Genomic DNA, 13655 nt, shown 5'->3' with positions numbered 1-13655 from the left:
CCGATAAAAAAATCATCGGTGATTCTGTTTGTATTCATTGATTTTCTAGTAGTGGAAGATATTTTTGTCATCAACCAAAAAAAACAAAAAACAAGAGGTACCTGATTTTTTATATATATGTTCTCTTTTATTTTTACTAGTTGGGATATTTTGATTAAATGAAAAAACAAGTATTGGTTTTTTTAGTTAATTTTGCACTTATTCATGTTCATCTCAACAGATGAGAAATTACTTTACTTATATAACAATACATTATGATGAAAAATTACTTACTTTAATATTTGTCATTTTAAATGTTAATGACACTTTTAATAAAAAGTTTATCAAATCATCGTTACTTGTTTTTAAACTTAGCAATACATAAACAATAATTATAATTACACAGTTACTAGATGCTATTAATGTAGTTTTTGTTTTATGTGTGCTCACGAATTCACATGTTCAACAGCTACGTTTAGATTTTCAATAATTGCTTGACCGGGAATAGCTGGAATTTGGTTTTAGTCACCGACAAACTCTGCAAACGTCCATCAAGCATTTGAACTTCTAGCCACCGTGGGAACCTACCCGAAATATCAAATTATTAGACATACCATCATAAATCAAAAGCAACCTGTCAAACTTTATCACTTTCGATAGACTAGTACTACACTTCATGATGTGAATCCCACCATCAATCTGAAGGTAGAAGTCTATTGTCCATGTGTGAACCTAAAATACCCTCTCATTTGCAAAAAAGAAAAAGAAAAAGAAAAAAAGAGATGATTAGGAAGGGAGAAACAAAAGACAATTTCTTAAAAAAATAAAATAAAATAAAATAAAATTCCAGACCACAGATGAAATATTCCTTATGTGCTTTGAATTGATAACAAAATTACTGATGGAATTATAAATTAAAACATGTCGTTGGATAACATATCATTTATAATTTTTATTTTATCGATCAATCTATTAGTGATACAATCATTGATGAATTTACATATAGAATTATCGTGCCAAATAAAAAAAAGCATTACAGACATTAATTCTATTAATAAATCCATCGGTGATTATGGCATATTACTGATTTAATAACAGTTGGTGGATACATTGGTAATTATTGCATATTACTGACAGAATTAATTCTTAAGAAAATTACATCATTGAATACCAAAACCATCACTACTGAACTTCTCTCTTAAAAGTTAAAACTGAACCCATCAACACCAAAATTGTTGATCTTTCATTAAGAATATTTTACTACACTTCACTTGGTATACCTTGTCATAATTCAATTCTGGATTATTCTCCAAAAATCAATTTTTTTTTCAGGATAAAAATAAAAAATAAAAAATAAAATAAAGGCTTGTAATGTGGAGAAAGCAGATCAAGGAGGACTACAAAAATAGGGAAAAATCAAGCTGCAATTTTTTGAGGAAATTCAAGGCCTAATTGTACCTCATTATGCCAAAAAATGAAGAAATATGCAAATTGAAGGTCAAATTAAATGATTATTGGACGATTTTGTATAAAAATTAAGCTCAATGATATAATTAAATTTTTAATAGGCCAATTTGATTTAATCATAGGCCAAATTAAATTTTAATTATGTTTAAGAATTAATTTGGGTCCAATTAAAGGATTTAATTAAGTGCAAGGACTTAATTATGCTTTAAATAGGTCAAATTAATTTTATTCATGGCTTAATTGGTGAAAAATTAAGTTTAGGAGCCTAATTTGGGTTTAATTGAGAACATTGGAATTTTAAAACATCAAATTTTAATTTTTACCAAGTTAATTGATTGAAATCAGGGGCAAGATTGCAAGAAAATTGAAGTTTTGAGGTCAATTAGGGGTCAAATTGAAGAAATTGGCAGCCAAGGACGTTTATGTAAAAGGCGCCAAACTATAGGAGTGAAATTGATAAAGAACGGGGGGTGAAATTGAAGAAATTAAAAGTTTAAGAGTTAATTAGGGGTTAAATTGACAAAATCCTAGACCAATGACCATATTGCAAAAGGCGCGTAAATACATGGCTAAAGTTGAAGTTCCACAGGGGCCTAATTGCATTAAATCAAAAGTTTAGGGTCAATTAAGGGTTCAATTGAAAGAAATTGAAATCCGAAAGACTAAATTGCAAAACAGTTAAAATCCCTAATTCAATCTAAAACGGCGTTGAAGACATGAAAAAAAAAATAAAGTAAAAAAATTTTAAAATTTTTTAAAAATACAAAATTAAACAAATCTGTAGTGAAGATGTGTGTGTATGCGTGGCAAATCAACTATTAGGGATGGGTGGCCATCTTAACCACTCTAATTGTCAAGGGGTTAAATTTTTCGCAACGAAATTCAACCCAATGCGGCAGTCTAGTCCCGACTAGACTCAGCCTTGCCTCACTCTTTTCGCTCGTGTTTCCCTACGACTATGTGTTTCGCTCACCCAAAGAGGTTCTCACAATAGCTTCGTCGTAAACAAGGAAACCAACACAAGCAAGCACAACAAGATTACAAGAATCCCTCTCAACCTTTATTTATCTCATCAACAAAGGAATATACAACAAGAGTGTGCGTGCTATGCACAAAATCGCATGCTACCACAACAGATGCTTGGCAAGCCTATTTATAGACATACATGAGCTGCAGGCTCCCCCCCATTATCCCCCATTTTCGGGACCTAGTGGAGCACTTCCTCCATCCCATGATCCCATGTTTTCAGAACATAGTGGAGCACTACCTCTTACCCATGATCCCATGTTTCCAGGACTTAGTGGCAAGGAGAACACCCCAGTTATGCTCCCACGTTTTGCCTCCCATGAAGCTGCCACTTCCCCCATTTCCTGGCTGTCTACTTGGCAGTCCCAACTGCTTGTTCTGCTGCGTCAGCTGCTGACTTAGAAGGTCCAGTATCTAAGCCCCCACATCCATGCCAAGTCGTAGCTCAAAGACTCGCATAGATCATTGCACGCTGCTTGCCGAATTCATTTCTACCTATGCAAGGCTGCCGCTGTCCATCGCTGCCGAATTCTAGGCAGTGTGCCTTCGTTGGCGCGTCCCCGCGCCTAGAGCCCTAACAAACCACCCCCACTAGAAGAGTCTGACGACCTCGTCGGAATAGATGTGAGGTAGTCTTGTATTTGGTCCTCAAATTGCCATAAATCAGTGTCCTTTTCCCACGAAACCTCCTCATTTTTCTTCCATTTTATCAAGAATTCTGTCCGCCGATTCTTTCGATGTTGGCCGAGTCTACGATGATCCATAATCTTGACAATACCATCGTCAAATTGTTTATGAATCGTAGGAGGAGCTCGTTGCGACTTACTTCTTTTCGGATCCTCATGATCTTCATAAAAAGGCCGCAAGTAACTTACGTGAAAAGTAGGATGAAGCTTCAGCCGTTCGGGCAGCTCCAATCTGTATGCCACAGCCCCTACCTTTTCAATGACCTCAAAAGGCCCGTCATACCTTGGCACCAACCCTCGGTGCTTCGTCGTCCCCACAATTTTCTTCCAAATTTACGGAGTTAACTTGAGTAACACCTTGTCACCCACACTGAATTCCAGCAATCTTCGCTTTTGATTGGCATATTTGAGCATCCTTTTCCTTGCCTTACGCAAGCTATCTTGGGCTTGCTCAAATAGTTCCTGCCGTTCCATCGCAAACCTGTACGCCGCTAGACTCTTCCCACCCGATATCTGCACTGCAATCTCCGCAGGAGTTTGGGGTTGGGCTCCCAAAACCAGCTCAAACGGACTTGCTTCCGTTGCCGAGGATTTTTGAAGATTATAGCAAAACTGCGCACTATCCAGCACCTCCAGCCAGTTTCGCTGCGTCGCTGTCACGTAGTGTCTCAAATATTCCTCCAGCAAAGCATTTATCCTTTCCGTTTGTCCATCAGTTTGCGGGTGATTGGCAGTTGAAAACTTCAGCCTTGTTCCCATCATGTTGAACAATGCTGTCCAGAATCTGCCCGTGAATCTCACATCACGATCACTTACAATGTCTGAAGGTACTCCAAAGTATTTCACCACGTTGCGGTAGAATAATTCAGCGGCCACTTCGGCTGTACACACCGTCGGGGCAGCGACAAACACTGCATACTTAGTGAATCTGTCCACAACAACCATGATTGTGTTCATGCCATCCACCTTTGGAAAACTAACAACGAAATCCATTGAGACCGATACCCAAGGCCTTTCTGGAATCGGCAGCGGCTGTAACAAGCCTGCCTCATGCTGCCGTAACGTCTTGTCTTGTTGGCACACTAGACAAGTCCTGACATAAAGTTCTACATCTTCCTCCATCTTCGGCCAATAATAAGTCTGCGACAGGAGAGCAACCATCCTTTCTCTACCTGGATGTCCAGCCCACTGCGGATCATGAGTCTCCATCAATAAGTGTTTCCGCAGCTCTCCCTTTGGCACGAAGATTCGACCCCCCTTTGCATAGAGTAAGTCTTGTTCCAACCAATACCTCCGTATTGTCCCTTCTTGTACAAGCTCAACCAATTTCTTGTACACTGCATCCTCCCCCGCAGCTTGACGAAGTCGACACAGCATGTCCGACTCCACCTGAACAATAGCAAGAACAGTAGCGATTACTTCGCTTCTGCTAAGTGCATCCGCAACCTGATTGTGGCTTCCTGGTTTGTGCTTCCATACAAAATCATATTCGGCCAAGAATTCCTGCCACCGAGCTTGTCGCTGCGACAATTTCTTCTGCGTCCAGAAGAATGTGTTGGCAACATTGTCAATCTTGACAACAAATTTCGACCCCAACAGATATACTCTCCATATGCCAAGCCAATGCACTACTGCCGTCATTTCTTTCTCATGCGTCGAGTAATTCTGTTCCACGTCATTTAGCTTCCGACTCTCGAAAGCAACCGGATGTCCATCTTGCACCAGCACTCCACCAATAGCCCTATCCGAAGCATCCGTATGCACTTCAAATGGCTTCTCAAAATCAGGCAGCCCCAAGACTGGAGTTGACGCTACCGCTGTTTTCAGCTTCTCAAAAGCTTGCTGACAGTCAACCGTCCATTCCCATCTCCGACTCTTCTTGAGAAGATCCGAGAGAGGAGTTGTCTTCTTGCTATAACCCTCAATGAATCGTCTGTAGTAGTTTGCAAGCCCCAAAAATGATCTCAATTCCAGGACAGATTTTGGTGCTGTCCATTCAACAATGGCTTGAATGTTCCTTGGATCCATCTTCACTTGTCCTTCCCCAATCAAGTGGCCTAGGAACATAATTTCAGCTTTTGCAAACTCACACTTTTCTCTCTTTACATACAATTCATATTCTCTCAACCTACTTAGGACTTTAGAGAGATGAGTTACATGATCTTCAATGCCTCTACTATAGATTACAATGTCATCTAAGTAGACTACAACAAAATTATCTAAGAAATCATATAACACGTCATTCATTAGATTACAAAATGTTGCTGGAGCATTTGTTAGGCCAAATAGCATAACTAGAAACTCATAGGAGCCATACCTTGTCACACAAGTAGTTTTATGCTCATCACCATCAGCAACCCGCACTTGCCAATACCCCGATCGCAAGTCCAATTTTGTAAAGATTGAGGCTCCACACAATCTGTCCATCAAATCCTGAATTAAAGGAACAGGATATTTGTTTTTTATTGTTACCTTGTTAAGTGCTCGGTAATCCACACACATGCGAAGGCTCCCATCCGCCTTCTTTTGAAACAAAACCGGAGCACCATACGGAGCCTTGGAAGGCCGGACAAACCCTGAGTCAATCAGCTCTTCCAATTGTTTCCTCAATTCTGCCAATTCCCTTGGCGACATTCGATAAGGAGCTTGAGATGGTGGCTTTGCCCCTGGCACCAGCTCAATTCGATGGTCAATGGCCCTCCTAGGCGGGAGTTTCTTGGGTAGCTGAGGCGGCATCACATCTTCGAATTGCTGCAGCACGCTAGCAATTTCTTTCGGCACCTCACCACAATGGTCTGCCTTCTCGTCAACTATTGTTGCCAGAAACACTTCCCCTCCTTTCCGCAATGCTTTATCAATAGCAATTGCCGAGACCAAGTTCTTCCCCTTTTTCACCACATTCGCAGCTGCGACATTACAACATAGGACGAAACAAGGGCATCCCTCACTTGCAATCATCATTCCATTGAGATAAGGCATCAAGACAACCTTGGCTTTTCGTAAGAAATCAAGGCCAAGAATAATATCGTAATCGTCAAGATTTACGACCAGCACATCATGCTTACCTCTCCACTGATCCAGCGTTATCGGCATATCATAAGACATCCCAGCAATCCTCTGTGCCTTCGAGTTTACTGCCTTCATAGATGTGTGGCTGTCACTCAGCCGCAGGCCAAGTTCTTTCACCAGCCGATCTGCCACAAACGTGTGTGTTGCGCTTGAATCCAGCATAGCATTCACGTCTTTGCCATTTACCACAATCTTCACATACATTAGATTGTCCGTAGCCCCTGACTTCCCTTTCCACAGTGCATCAATCCTTGCCAAGTCTTTATCGACAGGGCGGGTTTCGGCAGCCCCATCCCCTGATTTAGCTACCAAGCAGTTTATCACACGCATAGGATTGACGTGCGTAACTACCCCTTCCCCCTCATCGCTATCCCCAGCCCGAATAGCATTCAACTTCTCCCTCTTTGGACATTCCCTCGCAAAGTGAGGACCATCACAAATGAAGCAAGTAAAGTTCGGTTTAGTACTCTTACCTTGTGCACCCATAAACTTGGCCTTGCCCTTCTCCGCGGCAGTAGCCCTCGAAGCACCCCCACCGAACTTCTTCCTCGTTCTTTCCTCCTTGTTTCTTCCTTTAGACTTGAAGGAGGTTGATGTATAGCCCTCTCTAGTAGTTGATTTAAAATCAATCAAACTGTCCGCAGCAGCAATAGCGGAGGACAGATCCTTTACATTCTGTCGCCTTAGTTCCGCTTGCGCCAAAGTTTGCAATCCGGACATGAAGTTGAATAGCCTGTCCTCCTCGGACATATTCTCGATGTCGAGAATCAAAGAACTGAAAGACTTAACATAATCACGAACTGACCTGTCATGTTTGAGTCTTTTAAGTTCCTCCCGCGCAATCCACGACGTGTTGTTTGGAAGGAACTGCTCTTTCAGCTCCTGCTTGAGACAATCCCACGTCTCAATCTTTGGACGTCCAGCACTTAAGTCCTCTTTGGTTCTCGTTCGCCACCAAAGCTTCGCATCACCCGTGAGATACATCACGGTAAGATCCACTTGTTCAGCCGCGCCAATCTTCGCAACACTAAAGTATTGCTCCATATCCCACAAGAAATTCTCCAGCTCTTTGGAACTTCTTGCTCCACCAAAACACTTTGGTTCAGGCACTTTAGGTTTCGAATTAATTACCCCAATAGGAGCGTTTGTCACTGCCCTCTTTAGAATGGCAATCGTCTCTTCGGCAGCAGCCAATCGTTCACTCGATTCTGCCGCAAGAGAAATATACAGGCTCTCAGCCCTTTCAGCGCTTTCCATAGCTTCCTTCAAGCGATCCATAATAGAACGTTCTTCGTCTTCTTCATCCGACCCTATCAAAGTCTCAAGACGCGTCAACCGTTCCCGAATAGCTTCCATGACTTCTGCTGCACGTTGTTAGAATCAACCGTGCTCTGATACCAATTGTCACGGGGTTAAATTTTTCGCAACGAAATTCAACCCAATGCGGCAGTCTAGTCCCGACTAGACTCAGCCTTGCCTCACTCTTTTCGCTCGTGTTTCCCTACGACTATGTGTTTCGCTCACCCAAAGAGGTTCTCACAATAGCTTCGTCGCAAACAAGGAAACCAACACAAGCAAGCACAACAAGATTACAAGAATCCCTCTCAACCTTTATTTATCTCATCAACAAAGGAATATACAACAAGAGTGTGTGTGCTATGCATAAAATCGCATGCTACCACAACAGAGGCTTGGCAAGCCTATTTATAGACATACATGAGCTGCAGGCTCCCCCCCATTATCCCCCATTTTCGGGACCTAGTGGAGCACTTCCTCCATCCCATGATCCCATGTTTTCAGGACATAGTGGAGCACTACCTCTTACCCATGATCCCATGTTTCCAGGACTTAGTGGCATGGAGAACACCCCAGTTATGCTCCCACGTTTTGCCTCCCATGAAGCTGCCACTTCCCCCATTTCCTGGCTGTCTACTTGGCAGTCCCAACTGCCTGTTCTGCTGCGTCAGCTGCTGACTTAGAAGGTCCAGTATCTAAGCCCCCACATCCATGCCAAGTCGTAGCTCAAAGACTCGCATAGATCATTGCACGCTGCTTGCCGAATTCATTTCTGCCTATGCAAGGCTGCCGCTGTCCATCGCTGCCGAATTCTAGGCAGTGTGCCTTCGTTGGCGCGTCCCCGCGCCTAGAGCCCTAACACTAATCCTCTAATAATAGATCAAGGCCCGTTGACCCTCACCTACCAAGAGACAAACAGTACAAGAATAAATGTTCTCACATGTGTTAAACACATATCTCTATTAGAACTGAGAAACATCTCACTATGAATGAATTAAGGACAAAACCCGCACCTTTTCAGAAGTAGCTTTAAAGAATCCTAACATATCTTATTATTGAAGATACTGCAGACGTCAAGGCAGAATCAGCGATTCTACAAAGGAAGAAGATATTGCAGATATTCGACCATTATGTCATTGCCTAATATAGCTTATTTATTACCTAGTTTAGATATGTTTGTATTATTAGTATATGATCTTAGCAAGATTCATGGGAGAAGTTATGTGCAAGATTATCTTTTCTTGCTGCATAATTTCCCTGCTGTATATACGTGTGTACATCAAAAGAATACTTCAAGAATTCCATTTCCGCGAATCACTGTCTCAAAATTCTTCACTCATTAGGCCACAACACTATACAAACTAATGGTAAAATACCATAATGCTTCTCAGTAAGAATATGAGGTCATATGTGCTAAGGTTATATATATAACTTTGAATCTCAAGGTATGGGATCACATATAGGGTGGGTGGCAAAAACATTTCCTTGTCTTTTCCCTAATCTTGCTTTTTTGTTCTTGAACCATTACCATTTTTTTTTTCCTTTTATACAGCACGAGATGCACCATAAGATATATTTTTTTAGGGGAATAGTTTGACTGAAATTTTGAATACCAAAACCAAAATTACATCATTGAATACCAAAACCATCACTACTGAACTTCTCTCTTAAAAGTTAAAACTGAACCCATCAACACCAAAATTGTTGATCTTTCATTAAGAATATTTTACTACACTTCACTTGGTATACCTTGTCATAACTCAATTCTGGATTATTCTCCAAAAATCAATTTTTTTTTCAGGATAAAAATAAAAAATAAAATAAAGGCTTGTAATGTGGAGAAAGCAGATCAAGGAGGACTACAAAAATAGGGAAAAATCAAGCTGCAATTTTTTGAGGAAATTCAAGGCCTAATTGTACCTCATTATGCCAAAAAATGAAGAAATATGCAAATTGAAGGTCAAATTAAATGATTATTGGACGATTTTGTATAAAAATTAAGTCCAAGGACATAATTAAATTTTTAATAGGCCAATTTGATTTAATCATAGGCCAAATTAAATTTTAATTATGTTTAAGAATTAATTTGGGTCCAATTAAAGGATTTAATTAAGTGCAAGGACTTAATTATGCTTTAAATAGGTCAAATTAATTTTATTCGGGGCTTAATTGGTGAAAAATTAAGTTTGGGAGCCTAATTTGGGTTTAATTGAGAACATTGGAATTTTAAAAGATCAAATTTTAATTTTTACCAAGTTAATTTATTGAAATCAGGGGCAAGATTGCAAGAAAATTGAAGTTTTGAGGTCAATTAGGGGTCAAATTGAAGAAATTGGCAGCCAAGGACGTTTATGTAAAAGGCGCCAAACTATAGGAGTGAAATTGATAAAGAACGGGGGGTGAAATTGAAGAAATTAAAAGTTTAATAGTTAATTAGGGGTTAAATTGACAAAATCCTAGACCAATGACCATATTGCAAAAGGCGCGTAAATACATGGCTAAAGTTGAAGTTCCACAGGGGCCTAATTGCATTAAATCAAAAGTTTAGGGTCAATTAAGGGTTCAATTGAAAAAAATTGAAATCCGAAAGACTAAATTGCAAAACAGTTAAAATCCCTAACTCAACCTAAAACGGCGTTGAAGACATGAAAAAAAAAATAAAGTAAAAGAATTTTAAAATTTTTTAAAAATACAAAATTAAACAAATCTGTAGTGAAGATGTGTGTGTATGCGCGGCAAATCAACTATTAGGGATGGGTGGCCATCTTAACCACTCTAATCCTCTAATAATAGATCAAGGCCCGTTGACCCTCACCTACCAAGAGACAAACAGTACAAGAATAAATGTTCTCACATGTGTTAAACACATATCTCTATTAGAACTGAGAAACATCTCACTATGAATGAATTAAGGACAAAACCCGCACCTTTTCAGAAGTAGCTTTAAAGAATCCTAACATATCTTATTATTGAAGATACTGCAGACGTCAAGGCAGAATCAGCGATTCTACAAAGGAAGAAGATATTGCAGATATTCGACCATTATGTCATTGCCTAATATAGCTTATTTATTACCTAGTTTAGATATGTTTGTATTATTAGTATATGATCTTAGCAAGATTCATGGGAGAAGTTATGTGCAAGATTATCTTTTCTTGCTGCATAATTTCCCTGCTGTATATACGTGTGTACATCAAAAGAATACTTCAAGAATTCCATTTCCGCGAATCACTGTCTCAAAATTCTTCACTCATTAGGCCACAACACTATACAAACTAATGGTAAAATACCATAATGCTTCTCAGTAAGAATATGAGGTCATATGTGCTAAGGTTATATATATAACTTTGAATCTCAAGGTATGGGATCACATATAGGGTGGGTGGCAAAAACATTTCCTTGTCTTTTCCCTAATCTTGCTTTTTTGTTCTTGAACCATTACCATTTTTTTTTTCCTTTTATACAGCACGAGATGCACCATAAGATATATTTTTTTAGGGGAATAGTTTGACTGAAATTTTGAAATAAAGTTAGTTTGTTTTCTCTAATGTCAGTAAATTGAAATCGGGTGGGTGGCAAACTTTTAGGCTTCCTCATGAGCACCCTATATGAAGGGGAAAAAAAACAATAGCAAGACTTAATTTTTTAGAGGAATAGTTTGACTTGGTTAACAACGTAAAAAAACGTAGTTTTGAATATTTCAGTAATCACTCTGTCATATATATTTGTTTATTACAAAAATAAAATATTTATATTTTGACGATATATATAGAATGGACAAAACAAACTAACATTATTTCAAGCTCTTGATACAGGTAAATAAAATAAGAAAAAAAACTTCAAACTTCTTTATATATATATATATAGAGGGATGCAAAACATTATTGCTTAATTGGTAAATTAAATTCATAAATAGGGCACTTTCAAGGGGTTAAACTTGAAAATTTGACTTTTAGCTAAGATATCAAATAATTAAAACAAAGAGGGCCTCACATGCAAATATATCTATAAATAACTTCGCTATTTTGCTTCTCTAAGTGTATGTGGCAGTGGCGAGGCAGTCCCATAAATACACGCGTAGGGTAATAAAATAATTAAAAAATAAACTAATAAGCTTTAATTGTTTAGTTTATTGTAACAAGTGAATACTAATTTTAAGAAATTCAATATTTTGACTAGTATTTATGCAAGTTCAATTTCTAAGCATATAGATTTATACATCATAAACATGCAATCAAAATAAGAACATATAAAAATTGTAGTACATATATTATGTACACATTAAAATTAAGAGAGATTGAAACACAATCCTATCACCTATACCAACATATATTATTTAAACATCATCAGTATAGAACACTCACTTGTTGAAGCATTTAATAGTTTATTAAACTAAAACCTATTGTTGTGAAAGATGATATTTTATTTTTAAAGCTTTATTACTCCTTACTTGGTATAAAAAAATGTTCGCAATAAGATACTATTGCAATTAAAGCTTGGTTGTTTGTGGTGAGAGGATAGTGTTTAGATATAAAGGGGAAGAAGGAGGAGAAATAGGAAAGGAGAGGGTTGTTAGCCGGGTCATTTATTAAATATTACTCATGGAATTATCAACAGAATAATTTTGTCTGTTAACCTGTTGGCAATTCTGTCGGTATAATAAACACGTCATTGTCGGACATCCAGGTTTGAATCTCACTAAAATTTCATCGGTAAAATTGTTCACAAACACTTACACGTCTTCGCGCTACATTGTTTTTAAAATTCTTTATATTGCGACTGGGATTTTCTCGGTATATACTGACGAGGTTAGCGATGGAAGGAATTCATTCTGTAAATATCACTGCAAAATACCGATGGAAAAATCATCGGTGATTCTGTTTGTATTCATTGATTTTCTAGTAGTGGAAGATATTTTTGTCATCAACCAAAAAAAAAAAAAAACAAGAGGTACCTGATTTTTTATATATATGTTCTCTTTTATTTTTACTAGTTGGGATATTTTGATTAAATGAAAAAACAAGTATTGGTTTTTTTAGTTAATTTTGCACTTATTCATGTTCATCTCAACAGATGAGAAATTACTTTACTTATATAACAATACATTATGATGAAAAATTACTTACTTTAATATTTGTCATTTTAAATGTTAATGACGCTTTTAATAAAAAGTTTATCAAATCATCGTTACTTGTTTTTAAACTTAGCAATACATAAACAATAATTATAATTACACAGTTACTAGATGCTATTAATGTAGTTTTTGTTTTATGTGTGCTCACGAATTCACATGTTCAACAGCTACGTTTAGATTTTCAATAATTGCTTGGCCGGGAATAGCTGGAATTTGGTTTTAGTCACCGACAAACTCTGCAAACGTCCATCAAGCATTTGAACTTCTAGCCACGGTGGGAACCTACCCGAAATATCAAATTATTAGACATACCATCATAAATCAAAAGCAACCTGTCAAACTTTATCACTTTCGATAGACTAGTACTACACTTCATGATGTGAATCCCACCATCAATCTGAAGGTAGAAGTCTAGTGTCCATGTGTGAACCTAAAATACCCTCTCATTTGGAAAAAAGAAAAAGAAAAAGAAAAAGAAAAAAAAGAGATGATTAGGAAGGGAGAAACAAAAGACAATTTCTTAAAAAAATAAAATAAAATAAAATAAAATTCCAGACCACAGATGAAATATTCCTTATGTGCTTTGAATTGATAACAAAATTACTGATGGAATTATAAATTAAAACATGTAGTTGGATAACATATCATTTATAATTTTTATTTTATCGATCAATCTATTAGTGATACAATCATTGATGAATTTACATATAGAATTATCGTGCCAAATAAAAAAAAGCATTACAGGCATTAATTCTATTAATAAATCCATCGGTGATTATGGCATATTACTGATTTAATAACAGTTGGTAGATACATTGGTAATTATTGCATATTACTGACAGAATTAATTCTTAAGAAAATTACATCATTGAATACCAAAACCATCACTACTGAACTTCTCTCTTAAAAGTTAAAACTGAACCCATCAACACCAAAATTGTTGATCTTTCATTAAGAATATTTTACTACACTTCACTTGGTATACCTTGTCATAACTC

The sequence above is a fragment of the Populus nigra genome, chromosome 16 (genome assembly GCF_951802175.1).
Source record: "Populus nigra chromosome 16, ddPopNigr1.1, whole genome shotgun sequence".
Lineage (NCBI taxonomy): Eukaryota > Viridiplantae > Streptophyta > Magnoliopsida > Malpighiales > Salicaceae > Populus > Populus nigra.
Note: the sequence above shows the minus strand (reverse complement) of the source record.